Genomic DNA, 18,515 nt, shown 5'->3' on the forward strand with positions numbered 1-18,515 from the left:
CAGTCCGCAGGCCGACGCTCTATCCACTGAGCCAAACCAGTTAGGGCTTGGGAGTATTTTTAACGGAACCTAAATTTTCAACCCATATATTATTATAGCTGTCTGGGTGGATAACATTTGTTATTAAAGCCATTGTTCTTCTTAGTGCCAAAGAAGTTTATGTTCATTCTAGAAATTTTAAAAAATATAACTTAGACAAGAGAAGAAAAGTTATCCATTCTTTCTCCACCCACCCAAGATAACTACAGATAACACACCCTTCCTGGTTTTATTTTATTATCCAGATTTTTTACAAAGATGCAATAAAACCAGACAATTTATGTGGCTGTGCTGTAAATTTACCCCACCCCCAAAGGCTGGACGTTTAAGTCATTTCCAACATTTTTTTTTGTAATTATAAATAGTGCTTTGTTAAACTTAGTCTCTGGAGGGAAGTCATGGTTATATCCATAAGACAGTCTTAGAAGTCAAATTGCTGAATCAAAGAGTTTCCGAATTTCTCATGTGTAACATTTCTAGTGGAAATGAGTGTGGGCTTCCGGGAGCCTGGGTTTTTATATTTCCTGCTCACACTCAGTCCAGCCCAAGTCTAAGAAAAGATCCATGTTGAATCCCAGCAACAACACAGCGCCGGTAACTAACTATTACGCAGCCAGCTCTGGGCAGTGAACTTCCACTGGACAGAGAGGCCCTATAGCCTCAGAGGCCAACCCCAGAACACTGCCACCCAGAGGCTGACCCACAAACTGACTCTTTGCTAAACACAAAATAAGGCAGTCTGGGAAACAAATGCGGCCTGCTTTAAAATAAGGACTGTGGTTTACAACACACAGGAACAGTGTGTCGCAGGGAAACTCAACACTCTCCTGAATACCTGGCAGGTCTAAGGCGAGCCACACTGAAGAATAGAAGAACCGAAGGACCTTCACTACTGCAATTTTTTTTTCTCTTTTTTTACCTTTTAACTAAGAAACCAATTATTTTTCTTTTTTTTTCCTTTTTCTTTTTTCTTCTTCTTTTTTTTTCTTCTTCTTTTTCCATCACCTGATTTTACCCTTTTAATTACTACCTTCTTATTTTTAACCAGTATTATTACTGCTACCATTTTACCATTTTTTAAAGTGCCATTTTATTTTCTCTTTATTTTATTTTGGGATTAGTGTTCTCCATTCTATTTTCATCATTATATTATTGGTTGTTTCTAGTTTGCATTCATCTCCAGGGAGCTGTTGCTGGAATTTGTTGGGATTAGTGGCTGTTCTATAGGAGTATTCTCCTCATATAAAAAGTCTCTTCCCCTCTTCCACTTCCTTCTCTCTTTTCGCTCTTTTTTTTTTCTTTTCTTTTCTTTTCTAGCTTTTATTTTCCCCCCTCCTTTTTCCCAATTTCATTTTTGCACTCCTTTTTTTGGTCGCTACTTTTCTTTTCTTTTTTCTCTTTTATCTTTTTCTCTCCCTTCTTCCTTATCCCCTAATTCTCTTCATTCGGGTGGTCACCTTTATTTGGGGTTATTAATATCGTGAATAAATTTGTGTATAGTGCCTGGTACGTGGTGCCTTGTTGTGTTGTATTTTGTGCCTTTAAATCAACGCAGCAGATCCAAGCAACAGCAGCCTCCTGAGCACCACACCCTCTACTGAGGAACAGCAGCTGTACGTGAAACCTCGCCCCACCAGCCAGAAGAGCCACCACAGCTGTGAACAGCACCCACCAGAGGAGCTGCTGCCAACTGAAGAGCAGCTGCTACCGCAACCGCCCGAAGAACAACCACAGACCAAGGAGTCACTGCCACCAAGGGAGCAACCACTGAATGACTCAACGTCTAGATATGTCAGTGAGATCAAACATGGGTAGACAAAGAAACCCCCAAAGGAAAGAGAAGGAGGACTCTCCAGAAAAGCAGCTAAGTAATACAGAGGCATGCAACATGACAGAAAAAGAATTCAGAATAAGGGTCCTAGAGTGCATAAAATGGATGGAGGAAAAAATTGACAACCTCTGCAAGAAGCAATAAGAAACAGATGAAAAAATCGATAACATATGGAAGAAGCTAGAAGAAACAGATGAAAAAATCAACAACTTAAGTAAGACCCAAGAGAAATGAAGAGTGATATAGCTGCAATGAAAAACACCATTGAAAGTATCAACAGTAGACTAGGAGAAGCGGAGGACCGAATTAGTGAATTAGAAGACAAGGAAGCAAAACACACCCAAAATGTACTGCAATTGGAGAAAAGAATTAAAAGACAGGAGGAGAGCCTAAGGGAGCTTTGGGACAACATGAAACGAAACAACATACAAATAATAGGGGTACCAGAACAACAGAAGGATGAACAAGGATTAGAAAACCTATTAGAAGAAATAATATCAGAAAACTTCCCTGAGGTGGGGAAGAAAAAAGTCACACAAGCCCAGAGAGTCCCAAACAAGGTGAACCCGAAAAGACCCACACCAAGACACATCATAATTACCATGGCAAACGTTCAGGACAAAGAGAGAATCTTACAGGCTGCAAGAGAGAGAGAGACGTAAAGTTTCATACAAGGGATCTCCCATTAGATTGTCAAATGATTTCTCAACAGAAACACGTCAGGCCAGAAAAGAATGGACAGAAATTTACAAAGTGATGCAAAGCAAAGGACTGAATCCAAGAATACTCTATCCAGCAAGGCTATCATTCAAACTTGAAGGGGAAATAAGAAGCTTCACAGACAAACAAAAGGCTAAGGGAGTTTATCACCACCAAGCCAGCAATGCAAGGAATGCTAAAGGGACTGGTATAAAAAATAATAAAAAGCTCAGAAAGAAAACAGCCACACAAAAAAAGAAATGGCTACAAACAAGTACTTTTCAATAATAACTTTAAACGTAAATGGACTAAATGCTCCAACCAAAAGACATCAAGTGGCTGAATGGATTAAAAATCATGACCCATACATCTGCTGTCTACAAGAGACCCACCTCATTAGAAGGGACTCACACAGACTGAAAGTGAAAGGATGGAAAAATACCTTTCAGGCAAATGGAAAGGAAAAGAAAGCTGGGGTAGCAATACTTATATCGGACAAAATAGACCTCAAAGTGAAGGCCATAACAAGAGATAAGGAAGGCCACTTCATAATACTAAAGGGATCAATACAACAAGAAGATATAACCCTGGTAAACATATATGCACCCAATGCAGGAGCACCCAAATTCATAAAAAAAACTCCTGGAAGATATCAAAGGAGAGATCGACAACAATACAATCATAGTAGGAGACTTTAATACACCACTGACAGCACTGGATAAGTCCTCTAGACAAACAATCAGCAAAGATACAGCAATCCTAAATGACTCACTAGATCAGATGGACTTAATTGACATCTTCAGAACACTTCACCCCAAAGCCAGGGAATATACATTCTACTCATGTGCTCATAAGACATATTCAAAAATAGACCATATATTGGGTCACAAGCAAAGTATCCCCAAATTCAAGAAGATTGAAATCATAAAAAGCGTCTTCGCAGACCACGATGGCATAATATTAGAAATAAACTACAATAAAAACAACCCAAAATACTCAAACACCTGGAAGCTGAATAGCATGCTATTAAATATTCATTGGGTTACCAATGAGATCAAAGAAGAAATTAAAAACATCCTGGAAACTAATGACAATGAAAACACAACAATCCAAAACCTATGGGACACAATGAAAGCAGTCCTGAGAGGGAAGTTTATAGCTCTACAGGCCTATCTCAAAAAACAAGAAAAAATGGTAGTAAATCAGCTAACTCTACAACTCAAAGAATTAGAAAGAGAGCAACAAGAAAACCCCAGAGTGAGCAGAAGGAAGGAGATAATAAAGATTACAGCAGTAATAAATGACATAGAGACCAAAAAAACAATACAGAAAATCAATGAAACCAAGAGCTGGTTCTTTGAAAGGATAAACAAGATTGACAAACCTCTAGCCAGACTCACCAAGAAGCAAAGAGAGAGGACCCAAATAAACAAAATCAGAAACGATAGAGGTGAAATAACAACAGACCCCACAGAAATACAAATGATTGTTAAAAAATACTATGGACAGCTCTACTCCAACAAACTAGACAACATGGAGGAAATGGACATATTCCTAGAAAAATACAACATTCCAAAACTCAATCAGGAAGAATCTAAAAATCTCAACAGGCCAATAACTATGGAAGAAATTGAAGCAGTCATCAAAAAGCTTCCATCAAACAAAAGCCCAGGACCAGACGGCTTCACAGGGGAGTTTTACCAAACATTCAAGGAAGAACTAAACCTATCCTCCTCAGACTACTACAAAAAATTCAAGAGGAAGGAACACTTCCAAGCTCATTCTATGAAGCCAGCATCACCCTAATACCAAAACCAGGTAAAGACAACACAATGAAAGAGAATTATAGGCCAATATCCCTCATGAACATAGATGCCAAAATCCTCAACAAAATCTTAGCAAATTGGATCCAGCAGTACATCAGAAAGATCATACACCATGACCAAGTAGGATTTATCCCAGGGATGCAAGGATGGTACAATATCCACAAATCAATAAACGTGATACATCACATAAACAAATTGAAAGAAAAAAACCACATGGTCATATCAATTGATGCAGAAAAAGCATTTGACAAAATTCAACATCCATTTTTGATAAAAACTCTCAGCAAGGTGGGAGTAGAAGGATCATACCTCAACATAAGAAAAGCCATATATGACAGGCCCACAGCCAACATCATACTCAATGGACAAAAACTAACACCATTTCCCCTAAGAACAGGAACAAGACAGGGATGCCCCCTCTCACCACTCCTGTTCAACATGGTACTGGAAGTGTTAGCCATTGCAATTCGGCAAGAAGAAGAAATAAAAGGCATCCAAATTGGAAAAGAGGAAGTAAAACTGTCCTTATTTGCAGACAACATGATATTATACATACAAAACCCTAGAGACTCCATCAAAAAGCTACTAGACTTAATACATGAATTTGGCAATGTAGCAGGATACAAAATTAACCCCAAGAAATCTGAGGCATTTCTATACACCAATAGTGAACTTTCAGAAAGAGAGATTATAAAAACAATCCTGTTTACCATCGCACCAAAAAAATTAAGCTACCTAGGAATAAACTTAACTAAAGAGGTAAAAGACCTCTACTCAGAAAACTACAGGACGTTGAAAAAAGATATAGAGGAAGACATAAACAGGTGGAAGAACATACCGTGTTCATGGATTGGTAGAATCAACATCATTAAAATGTCCATACTACCCAAAGCAATCTATAAATTCAACGCACTTCCCATTAAAATACCAACGGCATACTTCAGAGATCTAGAACGAACTCTCCAAAAATTCATCTGGAATAAAAAAAAAGACCCCGAATAGCTGCAGCAATCCTGAAAAAGAACAAAGTAGGTGGGATCTCAATACCAGATATCAAGTTGTATTACAAAGCCACTGTTCTCAAAACTGCCTGGTACTGGCACAAGAATAGGCATATAGATCAATGGAATAGAATAGAGAGCCCAGAAATCGGCCCGAACCAATATGCTCAATTAATATTTGACAAAGGAGGCAAGAACATACAATGGAGCCAAGATAGTCTCTTCAATAAATGGTGTTGGGAAAATTGGACAGATATATGCAAGAAAATGAAACTAGACCACCAACTTACACCATACACAAAAATAAACTCAAAATGGATAAAGGACTTAAATGTACAACAGGAAACCATAAAAATTCTAGAAGAATCCAAAGGCAACAAAATCTCAGACATATGCCGAAGCAATTTCTTCACTGATACAGCTCCTGGGGCACTTGAAACTAAAGAGAAAATGAACAAATGGGACTACATCAAAATAAAAAGCTTCTGCACAGCAAAAGAAACCATCAACAAAACAACGAGAAAACGCACTATGTGGGAAAACATATTTGCCAATGTCATATCTGATAAGGGCCTAATCTCCAAAATTTATAGGGAACTCATACAACTTAACAAAAGGAAGATAAACAATCCAATCAAAAAATGGGCAAAGGACCTAAATAGACACCTTTCAAAAGAGGACATTCAGAAAGCCAAGAGACATATGAAAACATGCTCAAAGTCACTAATCATCCGAGAGATGCAAATCAAAACAACAATGAGGTACCATCTCACACCTGTCATCAACAAATCAACAAACGACAAGTGCTGGAGAGGATGTGGAGAAAAAGGAACACTTGTGCACTGCTGGTGGGAATGCAGACTGGTGCAGCCACTATGGAAGACAGTATGGAGTTTCCTCAAAAAACTACAAATGGAACTCCCATTTGACCCTGTGATCCCACTTCTAGGAATATATCCCAAGAAACCAGAAACACCAATCAGAAAGGATATATGCACCCCTATGTTCATAGCAGCACAATTCACCATAGCTAAGATCTGGAAACAGCCTAAGTGCCCATCAGTAGATGAATGGATTAGAAAACTGTGGTACATCTACACGATGGAATACTATGCTGCTCTAAAAAGGAAGGAACTCTTACCATTTGCAACGTCATGGATGGAACTGGAGAGCATTATGCTAAGTGAAATAAGCCAGTCAATGAAGGAAAAATACCACATGATCTCACTCATTCATGGATAATAGAGACCATTATAAACTTTTGAACAATAATAGATACAGAGGCAGAGCTGCCTCAAACAGATTGTCAAACTGCAGCGGGAAGGCCGGGGAGGGTTGGGGGGCAGGAGGTAGGGGGGTAAGAGATCAACTAAAGGACTTGTATGCATGCATATAAGCGTAACCAATGGACATAAGACACTGGGGGATAGGGGAGGCTAGGGGACTGTCTAGGGCGGGGGGATAAAATGGACACATATGTAATACCCTTTGTAATACTTTAAGCAATAAAAAAAAAAAAAGAAAAGATCCATGATGATAACATGAGCTCCCCCAATCAAGCTTGGGGAGCGGGTACATGAATAAGAATTGGTAAGGAGGGGAAAAGTGAGAAATCCACTGAGGAACAGAGAAGGAATGTCAATACACAAGGGCGGTGTCCAGGAACAAGAGATCCTGAGACACAGAGGAACAAGCGTCATCCTGGTGCTAGTAGGAACTGGGCTGACGTAAGATAAAACAGAAGCTGAAATGAACCATTTAAGGGCGTGGAAATGTCAAGGTCATACAAAGATTCAGGGCAGATCAGAGCAAACTACAAAGGCATCAGGTGAGATGGAAAAATAAAGAGTCGCTTGCAGCATTGGAGCATTTTGCTTCTGTTTATAATTGATGCTAACAAATCACCAGGAGCCAGAGTCACTATGGGGAGAGTGAGCCAGGTCAGGAAGAGACCTCTACCTGCCAACACAGCTGAGCTGGTGGCCACCCGGGAGCCTGCCAGCAAAGAGCCTTCCCAGGGGAACAGGAGCAAGGTGCTCTTGGAGTGTGGGGACTACTAGCTGCTAACCCACCTGCCTCCTTAATAGGAAGGAGGCCCCCACTCTCCACCCATCACTAGCCAGCCTCTCACCTCCCTCCTTTTACTCCATCCAGGCCAAACTTTCAGTGAGAGATGGATGATTCACCAAGTAACCTGTCAAAACAGACTGAATGGATTTCTGTGGCCCTGTGATCCTGGCAAAGACCCTGAGGACAAGCCTCATGCTCCTTCCTAGCTGACCAGCCCCCTTACCACTCCACCCCAAGTACCCAGCACTCCGGACTATAAGGGAATGGGGGGGTGGGGGGGGGGAGGGGAGGTTTCCATTGATGCTTTTTAAATTCTTTGGAAGATGGCTTGCAGACTTCCAATGTTACTAAAATAGGCAAGTCATTTTACCTGTCCAACCTGCCACTACTCACCCACTTATTCTTTGGGCCTCTCCTGATGGTCAAAGGGTGGAATTTTCATTTAAAAGTAACTCACCCATAAATAAGGGCGCTGGACCAATCAGAGACTTTCAAAACTGCAACTATGAAAAAAGAGTACAGTGAGCTGGTGGCAGACCTAAAGCTTAAAGGAAAGGTAGTGAGGGCCCTAGAGAAGCGAATGCCATGCACGAGATCAAGCGATGAGGCTGTGGGGACCTGCAGAAGCAGAGGAAGTTGGCCTAAGAAGAGAACAGGGCAGAGGCCTGGGGTGAAGCAGACAGGAAACTGTGCAGCCACAGAGAAACCAGATGCATGGTGATTTTCTAGTGGTTGGGAGGCTTATCTGTACTTCCTACTTTGTATTTGTGTAAGCATACCCTGAACCACTTTAATAAACATCTGAAAAGCTTGGTTTAGACCAGCTCTGGGGTCCCAGCTAGCTCAGGCTCCCTGAAGGCTAACGGGGCTGTGCGTGCGAACAGGGCACTCGCCCATGAGCCACTGCTTGGTTTTGTGGTAGGGCTTTGCCCATCCATTGTATCTACTCAAAGCCTTTTTTCTTAACCTTCCTTCCAAAGGCTGTGCCTGGGCTTTGATAGATGAGGCGACTGGAAGGGATAGTCCAAGATTGCAGGTGTAACTTTGCAAAACCATGAGAAATAAACAATAACAGAGCTGTAGAGACTAGATTCTTCTATTATAAGATTTTTCTATTAAGTGGTTGATACTTACTCCTCCTGATTACAGGGTCCCCTTGCATCCCCTTTGCCCCTGAGCCACCCTGGGAGTCTTGGCAGTTTCAATAGTGTCTATTTCATGCAGGACCCCACTGTATCCTGTGTGGCTTCTGCTTCCTGACCTCCCCCCTGTTACACCAGGGTTACTGGCTTGACATCTAGATCTGGTTTCACTCCTATTTTCCCAAGGCCTAACCAACCAAGCTTTACTTTCCTCTTTTCTCATGTTCAGGGGCTGCCTTCTGCTTTATCCCTGCTGCCCTCACTCCTGCCGGCACTGTCGCCCCACCTTCTGGCCTCTGACAGCTCCTCTACTAATCTCCTTTCTCCTCCACCCTGTCAGACCCAGAAGCATCAGAAGATAATTCTAAGGAGGAAGAGAGCTGATAAGGGAGAGGCTGCCTTGGCCTCATTAACTCCCTAGAGCCTCCAGCAGATGTTTCCTTCCAGGGTACAGAGTGTGAGGCACTGACCACAGACCAGAACTGGGTTTTACTGAGACCTCCAAGAACCAAACAAGTTCATAAAATGAGCCAAGAACATATACCCCAATGATTTCACGGTCCAGCATCCCCTGAAGTAAGAATCCTCCAAGCAGGCCATTACTAAAGGGCTAGGTTTTGAATCAGAGAATATGTTAGCTTGTCACAGAAGCAGGGCTCTGGCCCCAAGTTCTTGGCTTAAATGAGTGATCACCACAAGGCACACAGGAGCCTTGGAGTAAAAGAAAACCTGTTAACACTAGCTCTATTATTCCACATTATCTGGGAGGTGAGCAGTTGTTCTGATTGTGTTTAGAGATGGAAGCTAAATTAGCTAAGAGCTTTTTATTGATTCTTGTGCATGAAACATTCCAAGATCTGGGCCTCTGCAAATTTGCTGAGCTCCACAGTGAGATCAGAAGACACTACACCCAAAGAACAGTCAGAACTTCTGCTAAAATCAGAAAACTTCCTAGATCATTTCTGCCCTCCCCTTCAACTCTTGCCCCATGTTAATATTTCATCTGTGGAGCCCAAACCCAATATCACAGGACACCTATCCTAGACTAAGGGGTAACCACAGTGTTCCTTTATATTTTTAATTTTAAAATTGGGAGCACTCTATGTACTAAATTGTTCACTTATTCCTCACACAATCCTGAGGCAAAAAGAGTTCTTTATTTTCAGGTGAGGAAAGAGGGCTAAAGTAAGGAGTCCACACACAAAACTGGTAAGTGACTAAGCCAGAATCCCACACTAGCATTCCTCCGAAAGGCCTTTCTTCCTGCCAGTGTTAGCAGCTAGGCCAACCTCTTTCAATAGAGCTGAAATTAAAGATGAGCTGAACACTGAATACACAGGTTCTGACAAAAAAGAGAAATGGTATAGGAATTTATTTTCCGAGAACCAGAAAAAGGAAGTGCTTCTGCCACGGCCTTACGCAAAATATTGGAGGGAACGTACTCCTGCTGTTTCTTTGTATTGTTACTGTTTTCTACAGCTAACAATCAATCCATTTCTATTGTGCCCATCGGAATACATGAAGAGACACTAAAGCCACTTTTTCAGTCAAAGCAGTACACATACATGATTTCAGGCCCTGCCCCTCCCATTCATGCCCCTAATTTCTGTTGCCCAAATGCAATAACTGTCAACTCTTATCTATGTCTAGAGTTGCCTGAGTGTACCTAAATAGCATGCTTATATGGCTCTTTTTTTCAGTGTTAAGTATTATTCATTAACTGCCTACACCAGAAAATGAGGATTTAGCTCTTTCACCTCCATTCCACATACCTCTTCTACTTGCCACGTCTTTTAATATAGCTGTACTGTGGCTGATAGTAAGAAGCTAAGAAAATTCCTGGGTGAATGGAAAGGGGAAACTAAGATAAGAAAATTAAAGAAGGCCAAACAGTTAGGGCAGCTTGCAGCTAGCTTGTGAATCGAAAGGCCTTATCTTCCCCAACCAAGGACATTTGAGAGCAAATGGTTTATACCTCTTCTCCCTAACCAGAGAATACATAGCTTAAATCACCCTGCCCTGGGAAAATAGAGAACAAAGACCCAAGTAATGCCACTTGTGCCAGCTAAACCCAAGGACAGATATCACTTGAGGGGGAAATGTTAGGTAGAATAGATAACGGTTCGGGAAAGGAGGGGTGCAGGGGTGGCGGAAGAAAAAGAGGAGTTTACCTCCCCACTAAATAAAGAAGCCAGCCAGCCAACTTAGGACTTGCCAAACAAGATGACCAGATGTATGTACAAACATTCTAGATAAGCCACAACAATGTAGAAGGGGACTTTGAATCCTAGTCTGCTACCCAAGATATTGGGCAGGGGAATTTTGAAACGTATAGGGGAAACCGTATAAAACCCCCTTGAAACCTTGCCAGTCTGAGCACTCAGACTTGCTGAGTTGCCTGACTGTGCTTTATGCCAAGTGTATTTTTAATAAATTTGCTTGCTTTGCTTCCTTAATAAATTTGCTTGCTTTGCTTCAACGCTGCTCTCTATCACTTGTCTGAAATCACTTGATTGACAAGAGCCAAGGAGGGGACAGCCCTACCCTTCCAACTCAATGGGCTGTCCAGTAACAATAACATTTTTTTAAATTGAGTCAACACTAGAAGTTACATTATTATGAACAGATAAATTATTGTTTGCAGCTCAGCCATGTGGTATGTTATGATAATTCCTCTCTTGTACATTCTTTAGTTGTCAGTACTTATCACTAATTCAGCCAACTTTCCAACAGTTCTTTTTTTTATTTCTTTTCTTTTAGAATTTATTTTTTCTTTATTTTATATTTTTTCATCACCATTTATCCTCCCTATACCCTCTTCCAGCTCCACCCCCCACCCTCCACAATCACCGCACTATTGTGCATGTCCATGAGTTCTTTCTCTTTTTTTTCTCAATCCCTCTATCTTCCCCCAACAGCCCCCCCCCCACCAGAACTGTCTGCCTGCTCTCTATCTATGAGTCTGTCTCTATTTTGCTTATTAGTTCAGTTTGTTCATTAAATTCTACATATGAGTGAAATCATATGATACTTGTCTTTCTCGGACTGGTTTATTTCACTTAACATAATGTTCTCCATTCTGGAACCTTCTGTCCACCTACTCCAGCCCAAGCTAATTAGTGGCTCTCTGTTAAAGAGAGCATCCATTTTTACTGGCTTATTCCCTAACAATGGAGGAATATGTCTACAGTGGTTTTCTTAGAAAGGATGTATAGAGAGGGAGAGGGGTAAAATAGTTGAGACTCCTCATATCTGAAAATGCCAGTATTCCACCCTCACATTTGATTAATAATTTGTCCAGATATAAATTCTCAGTTAGAAATAATTTTCTCAGAATTGTAAAGGTATGGCTTCATTGTCTTCTAGATCTAATGTTAGGGTAGAATCAGATTTCTATTCTTATATGTAACTAGAGGCCCAGTGCATGAAATTTGTGCATGGATAGGGTCCCTAGTGGCTGCTGGCCACCGGCCAGAGCCTCCCTTCTCTGGCTGCTGCCACCGCTGGCCGGGGCCTGCCTTTCCCGGCTGCTAGCGGGGCCTTCCTTTGGTCCACGCTGGCCCCTGGTGGTCAGCACACATCATAGTGAGAAATCAAACTCCCAGTCAGTTGAACTACCGAGGGGACACTTTGCCTATTAGGCTTTTGTATACAAAATTTATGCATGGGTCAGGGCGGGGGGGGGGTTGTCCCTCAGCCCGGCCTGCACCCTCTCCAATCTGGGATCCCTCAGGGGATGTCCGACTGCCGGTTTAGGCCCAATCCCAGTGATTGGGCCTAAACCGGCAGTCAGACATCCCTCTCGCAATCTGGGACTGCTGGCTCCTAACAGCTCACCTGCCTGCCTGCCTGATCACCCCTAACCACTCTGCCTGCTGGCCTTATCACCCCCAAATGCCCCCCCCCCCGCCAGCCTGATCACCCCCAACCTCCCCCCCACTGGCCTGCTTGCCTCCAACTTACCCCCCAGCTGGCCTGCTTGTCCCCAAAAGCCCCCCTTGCCAGCCTGATCACTCCCAACTGCCCCCCCACTGGCCTGATTGCCCCCAACTGCCCCCCCCCCCCGCCAGCCTGCTTGTCCCCAACTGCCCTCCCCTCCTGGCCTAATCGCCCCTAACCACCTCTGCCTCAGCCCCACCACCATGGCTTTTTCTGGAAGGACAACCAGGTCTCCCAATCTAATTAGCATATTATGCTTTTATTAGTATAGATAGAGGCCTGGTGCACAGTTGGGGCCAGCTGGTCTGCCCTGAAGGGGGTTCTGGATCAGGGTGGGGATCCCCTTGGGGGGCGGGGCCTGCCTGGGCGAGGGGCCTGGGGCAGTTTGCAGGCTTGCCACACCCCCTTCAGCATGGGGGTCTCTGCTGGGGGGCGTGACCAGCCTGGGTGAGGGGCTGAGACAGTTTGCAGGCTGGCCACATCACCATTGGGGCTCCGCCCCCCAAGGAGATCCCCACCCTGATCCAGAACCCCCTTCAGGGCAGACCAGCTGGCCCCAACTGTGCACCAGGCCTCTATCTATACTAATAAAAGCATAATATGCTAATTAGATCGGGAGACCTTCTGGACGTTCTTCCAGACAAAGCCACGGTGGTGGGGCCAAGGCAGAGGTGATTAGGGGCTGAGGGCTGTTTTCAGGCTTGCCATACCCCCTTCAGGGTGGGGGCCTCTGCTAGGGGGCATGGCTGGCCTGGGCAAGGGGCTGATGGCCCTTTGCAGGCAGGCCACGCCCCCATTGGGGTGAGGGTCTCCACTGGGGGGCATGGCCAGCCTAGGCGAGGGGCTGAGGGCTGTTTGGGGGTGGTTTGCAAGCCAACCAAGCCCTCGGCTTTGTCCAGATGGACGTCCGAAAGGTCTCCAGAAGGTCTCCGGTCTAATTAGCATATTACTCTTTTATTAGTATAGATAGATAGTTTGAGGGTTGTTTTTCCCTCTCTGTCTATAAATTTTTCCTCAGTTTTTTTTCACAATGACATGCTTTGGTAGAAACCCATGTTGTTTAGTTCTCAGAATATTTCTTGTATTATTTCTTACTAGAGGCCCGGTGCACAAAATTCATGCATGGGGGTTGGAAGGATCCCTCAGCCCGGCCTGCAATGACGCAAGCATTCCGCCAGGGCTATGATGCAAACATTCCCTCCGCCCGTTGGCTGCTCTGTGCCTGCTGCCCAGAGGCCTTCCATGGCTGGGGTGGAATGCTTGCCGCATCACCACGGTGATGAAGCAAGCATTCCACCAGGTCGCTCACGCTGCTCTCAGCAGCCACCTCCCTGGGACTGGGGGACTTTGGCAGGGCTGAGAGGACTGGGCGCCACCATCTTGTGGCTATGGGTGCCGCCATCTTTGTGACAGAGTGATGGTTAATTTGCATATTACCCTTTTTCTTACATAGAATAATTCTTGCCCTCTGTAGTCTCTATTTCCTTCTTCTGTAAGTCCTACTTCTCAGATGTTCAACTTTTTAGAATAATTGTTTTTTATTTTTCATATCATTGCCTTTCCTTGTTTGACTTTCTGCAAAATTTTTTCAACTTTATATTCTAAATCCTCTGACTGATTCCTTTATTTCTGCTATCATACTTTTAATTTCCAAGAATTCTATCTTATTCTCTGCATCTTCTTTAAAAATATGAAGAATTTGCCAGTTTGGCTCAGTGGATGGGGCATCGGCCTGTGGACTCAAGGGTCCCGGGTTCGATTCCTGTCAAGGACATGTACCTTGGTTGCGGGCACATACCCAGTGGGGAATGTCGAGGAGGAGGCTGATTGATGTTTCTCTCTCATTGATGTTTCTAGCTCTCTATCCCTCTCCCTTCCTCTCTATAAAAAAATCAATAAAATATATTTTTAAAAATATATGAAGAATTCTGAATTCCAATACTTATCAGGTCCCAAAACTTCCTATGATTGTGAACCTGTATTAATACTTTTCTAAAAGTCCAGCATTTGAAAGTATGCTTATAAAAAAAAAAAAAAAATTTTGTTTTACCTGGTAACTAAAATTTCTTTTAAAGATCTTTTTAAGTAGAACAAACTCAATTTTTAGACATAAGATCAGGCATAGCAGGCCAAGCTGAGGTGGGTATGTGTGAGATGACATTTTGAAACAAGAGGCAGGCATTTTCTCTGCAGTCTTTATTGTATTACCTAGAGGCCTGGTGCACAAAAATGTGTGCACTTGGAGGGGTCCCTCAGCCTGGCCTGTGCCCTCTCGCAGTCTGGGACCCCTCGGGGGAAGACCACCTGCTGGCTTAGGCCTGATCCTCAGGGGACTGGACCTAAGCTGGCAGTCAGACATCCCTCTGGCAGCCTGGGAGCCCTTGGGGGATGTCCACTTGCCAGTGGGGAGCAAGCCTAAGCTGCAGTTGGACATCCTTAGCGCTGCTGCTGAGGAGGCGGGAGAGGCTCCCACCACCACTGCTGTACTGGCAGCCGTAAGCCTGGCTTGTGGCTGAGCAGAGCTCCCCCTGTAGGAGCGCACTGACCACCAGGGGGCAGCTCCTGCATTGAGCATCTGCCCCCTGGTGGTCAGTGTGTGTCATAGTGACCAGTCATTCCCAGTGGTTCTGCTGTTAGGGTCAATTTGCATATTACCCTTTTATTATATAGGAGTGCCTGGCCAGCCTGGGTGAGTGGCTGATGGCTGTTTGCAGGCTGGCCACAACCCCTTCAGGGTGGGGGTCCCCCCTGGGGTGCCTGGCCAGCCTGGGTGAGGGGCTGATGGCTGTTTTCAGGCTGGCCACAACCCCCAGCCACCCAAGCTCCCAGTGGAGGCTGGCTGGAAGCAGGTATGTGGGATTTATTTGTCTTCTATAATTGAAACTTTGTTGCCATGAGTGGAGGCCACAGCCGGCTCAGGGCAGGCGGGAAGCTTGGCTTCCTCCATCACCTGGGCAACCAAACCTCCTGCTTGCTCCAGCTCTGTGGCTGCCAGCCACCATCTTGGTTGGGTTAATTTGCATAAAGTTGCTCTGATTGGCTGGCAGGCATGGCTTAGGGCATAGCAAAGGTATGGTCAATTAGCATCTTTGTCTTTTATTAGTGTAGATGTGATATCTTCTCTTGTCTCTATGACACTAGTAATTATATTTTTTGTGAAGTTTTCTTCTGCTTCCTACATTGTCTCTATTTATCATGAGGTGGGGGTTTTCTGTGTGTCTTTTTTATGTTTTTGTTGTTGTTGTTTGTCTCTTGGCTTCTGTCCTTTGTGTTTCAAACTTCCTCAAATATCTGGTGATCCTTAGTGATCTTTTTAATTTAAAAGTGACACACTAAAAAGCTGACCAGAAGCTCTGTGTGCATGGGCAGGACTGCTGGACTGGTGGATCTTAAAAGAAAGAGATTGAAAGTAATTTGTCCATTTTATTTAAAGAACTCTAAGTAGCAATATCTATAGGCTTTTTCTCTTGGGCTAGTTTACAGAGAGACTCCTCTCATCTCATAAGTAGGGAAAAGGGAGTATAACCCTAGCTTGCCAGTACTGTGGGTGGGGTGATCTCACTGTACAGTATGCAGAGTTTTATTCACTCCCTCTGTTTTAGAACGGCATCTCATGCATGCCTGTCTCAGCTTGGACTGCTGTGCCTGATCTTAATCGGATCTGAAAACTGAGTTTGTTCCTGGAAAGTTCCTTAAAAGAACTTTTAGTTACCAGGAAAAAAAGAAACTTTTATTTTTACAGGCATAGTTTCAAATGCCAGACATTTAGAAAAGTTTTAACACAGGTTCACAATTACTTATCAGGAATCTCTGGGACCTAATGAGCACTGGAATTCAGAATCCTTCATATTTTAGAAAAGTAATATGTTGACTGAATGATAGATTACATCACATCTGCAGCAGGGTCAGGGCAGCTCTTCATAGTTACATGGATTAATATTTCTGCCACAAAACAAATAAATACTTAAACTAAGTAGGTTAAATAAAGGTTTATAAATAAACTCACATCAATCCAGGTCAGGTTTTGCCACCAAATGGCTTAAAAATAAAACTTGGTTTTATTTTTGTATTTGGAAATTGCAGAAAAGGGATTGAGTGTGCATTTCCTATGTGCTTCCTACACCTCCTGTCACATAGAGGCCTTTTCACAGGGATTCTGTCACTCTGTGGAGCTGCTTGAGAAAAAGCAGCAATTCAGTCTTGGACTTGTCTTCATTGAGATATCTACTAGGCAGCTAAGGATAGTTGTTGAGTAGGTGAGTGAATATATGAGTGTAGTGTTCAGGAAAAAGGTCTGGGACGGAGCTATAAATTGAGGGCTGTCTGCATGTGGATGGCAGGAGATCACCAGGGAGTGAGGAGACAGAGAAGAGGCCAAGTCCAAGGGCTGCTTCCTGGGGTATTCCAAAATGAAATGAAGATGAGCCAACAAAAGAGAAGACAGTTTTTGAAGGGGGGGTGGAATAATCAACTATATAAAATGCTGCTCATAAATGAAAATTAGGACTGAGATTTGACCATTGGATAAGACAATATGGAGGTCACTGGTGAACACTACAGGGGTAGTTTTTGTAAAGTAATAAAGGCAAAACAGTGATTAGATGGAGTTAACATAATGGGAGAAGAGGAACTGCAGGGAGCAGGCACAGATGACTCAAGAAGCAGAGAAATGAAGCAGTGGCTGGAGGAGTTGATGAAGTCAAGGAAGATATGCCTGTGCCTATGTGTGTGAGTGGGAGAAACAGCAGCCATGGGTGGAGGGAAGGGAGAAAGAAAGAGAGAGAAAGGAATGGTCCAGTAGAGAAACCTGGGAAAGAGAAGGGAGAATTGCTGGAGTCATGTTCTTCCTTAAAGGAACAGGATGCAGCACAAGTGGGGAGGCGGTGGTCTTATATAGGAACAGAAACAATTCATCAACCAGCATAACAGGCAGAAAGTAGAATACTGTACAGGGCATAGATTCGGTAGTGGAAGGTATGTGGAATACTGTACAGGAAAGTAGAATACTGTACAGGGCATAGATTCGGTAGTGGAAGGTATGTGGAATACTGTACAGGAAAGTAGAATACTGTACAGGGCATAGATTCGGTAGTGGAAGGTTTTCTTCTGCCATTATTTCCTCACATGAGTAGGAAATAAGGTTCTCAATTGAGTGTATCTCCTTGTGTGGAAAGGAGGTGTTAAGGGTTTGAAGAGAGAAAGGTGTGAAACAGTCAACTAGATTAGAGAGAATGCAGTGGTTCTCAACCAAGGCTGCCCTTGGAGTAACTGTAGAACTTTAAAAAAAGATACTGATGCCCAGGTCTACACCACAGGCTTTGATTTCATTATTTTGGGTGGAATTAGGGCACCAGTACATTTTATAATCTCCCCCAGGTAATGCTAATAGAAGCCAGAGTTGAGACCCACTAGAAATAAAACAAGATGGCCTAATAACACCCAAGTCCATTTCAGGGCTATGGTCATGAATTAGAATGGGGCAAGGCAGGTTGATGGTGTGCCTTTCTGCAGTCACATTCAGCCGTGTGGAGCAGGCATGGTGTGCAAAGAGAGAGCTGGATTTAACAGGGGTTAAATGAAATGCCTGTAAAGCATATGACATGCCTGGACATGGTAAGAGTTCAGTGAACAAAATCTGCTGTTTATTTTTATGACCAGCTAAGTGACATACACACACACTTGTAGCAAATGTAATTGTTTTTATCTCATTCAAATGATACATCCAATTTGTGTATATCATAGAGTTTTGAAGTCATTTGCAAGTAACTAAAATCACAAATGTATATCCTTGAATATCAAGGAGTCTCTCTGGAGAGTGTGTGTGTGTGTGTGTGTGTGTGTGTGTGTGTGCATGTGTGTTTTACATTGAGCATTGCATGTGGGGTCACTGGAATTCACAGGCCACTCCTCCTGCTCACCCTTCCCCATGTCCCAATTTGATAACAACATTGTACAAAGCACACTCCAG

General features: G+C 43.4%; 1 protein-coding gene across 8 annotated transcripts in view; it reads right to left on the bottom strand.

Annotated features, from left to right (window-relative positions):
* The window catches only part of ST6GAL1 (ST6 beta-galactoside alpha-2,6-sialyltransferase 1), a 131,755-nt gene that overhangs the window by 93,180 nt on the left and 20,060 nt on the right, over positions 1-18,515 (bottom strand). Inside the window, exon 1 of one of the 8 annotated variants that reach the window (XM_036348641.1) lies at positions 12,476-12,488. The exons of the other annotated variants lie outside the window; for them this stretch is intronic. The gene's annotated coding sequence lies outside the window, so the exon portion shown is untranslated. Of the gene's footprint in view, positions 1-12,475; positions 12,489-18,515 lie in introns of those variants that run through there. 8 annotated transcript variants of the gene reach the window in all.

This window comes from Myotis myotis, unplaced genomic scaffold (genome assembly GCF_014108235.1).
Source record: "Myotis myotis isolate mMyoMyo1 unplaced genomic scaffold, mMyoMyo1.p scaffold_m19_p_2, whole genome shotgun sequence".
NCBI lineage: Eukaryota > Metazoa > Chordata > Mammalia > Chiroptera > Vespertilionidae > Myotis > Myotis myotis.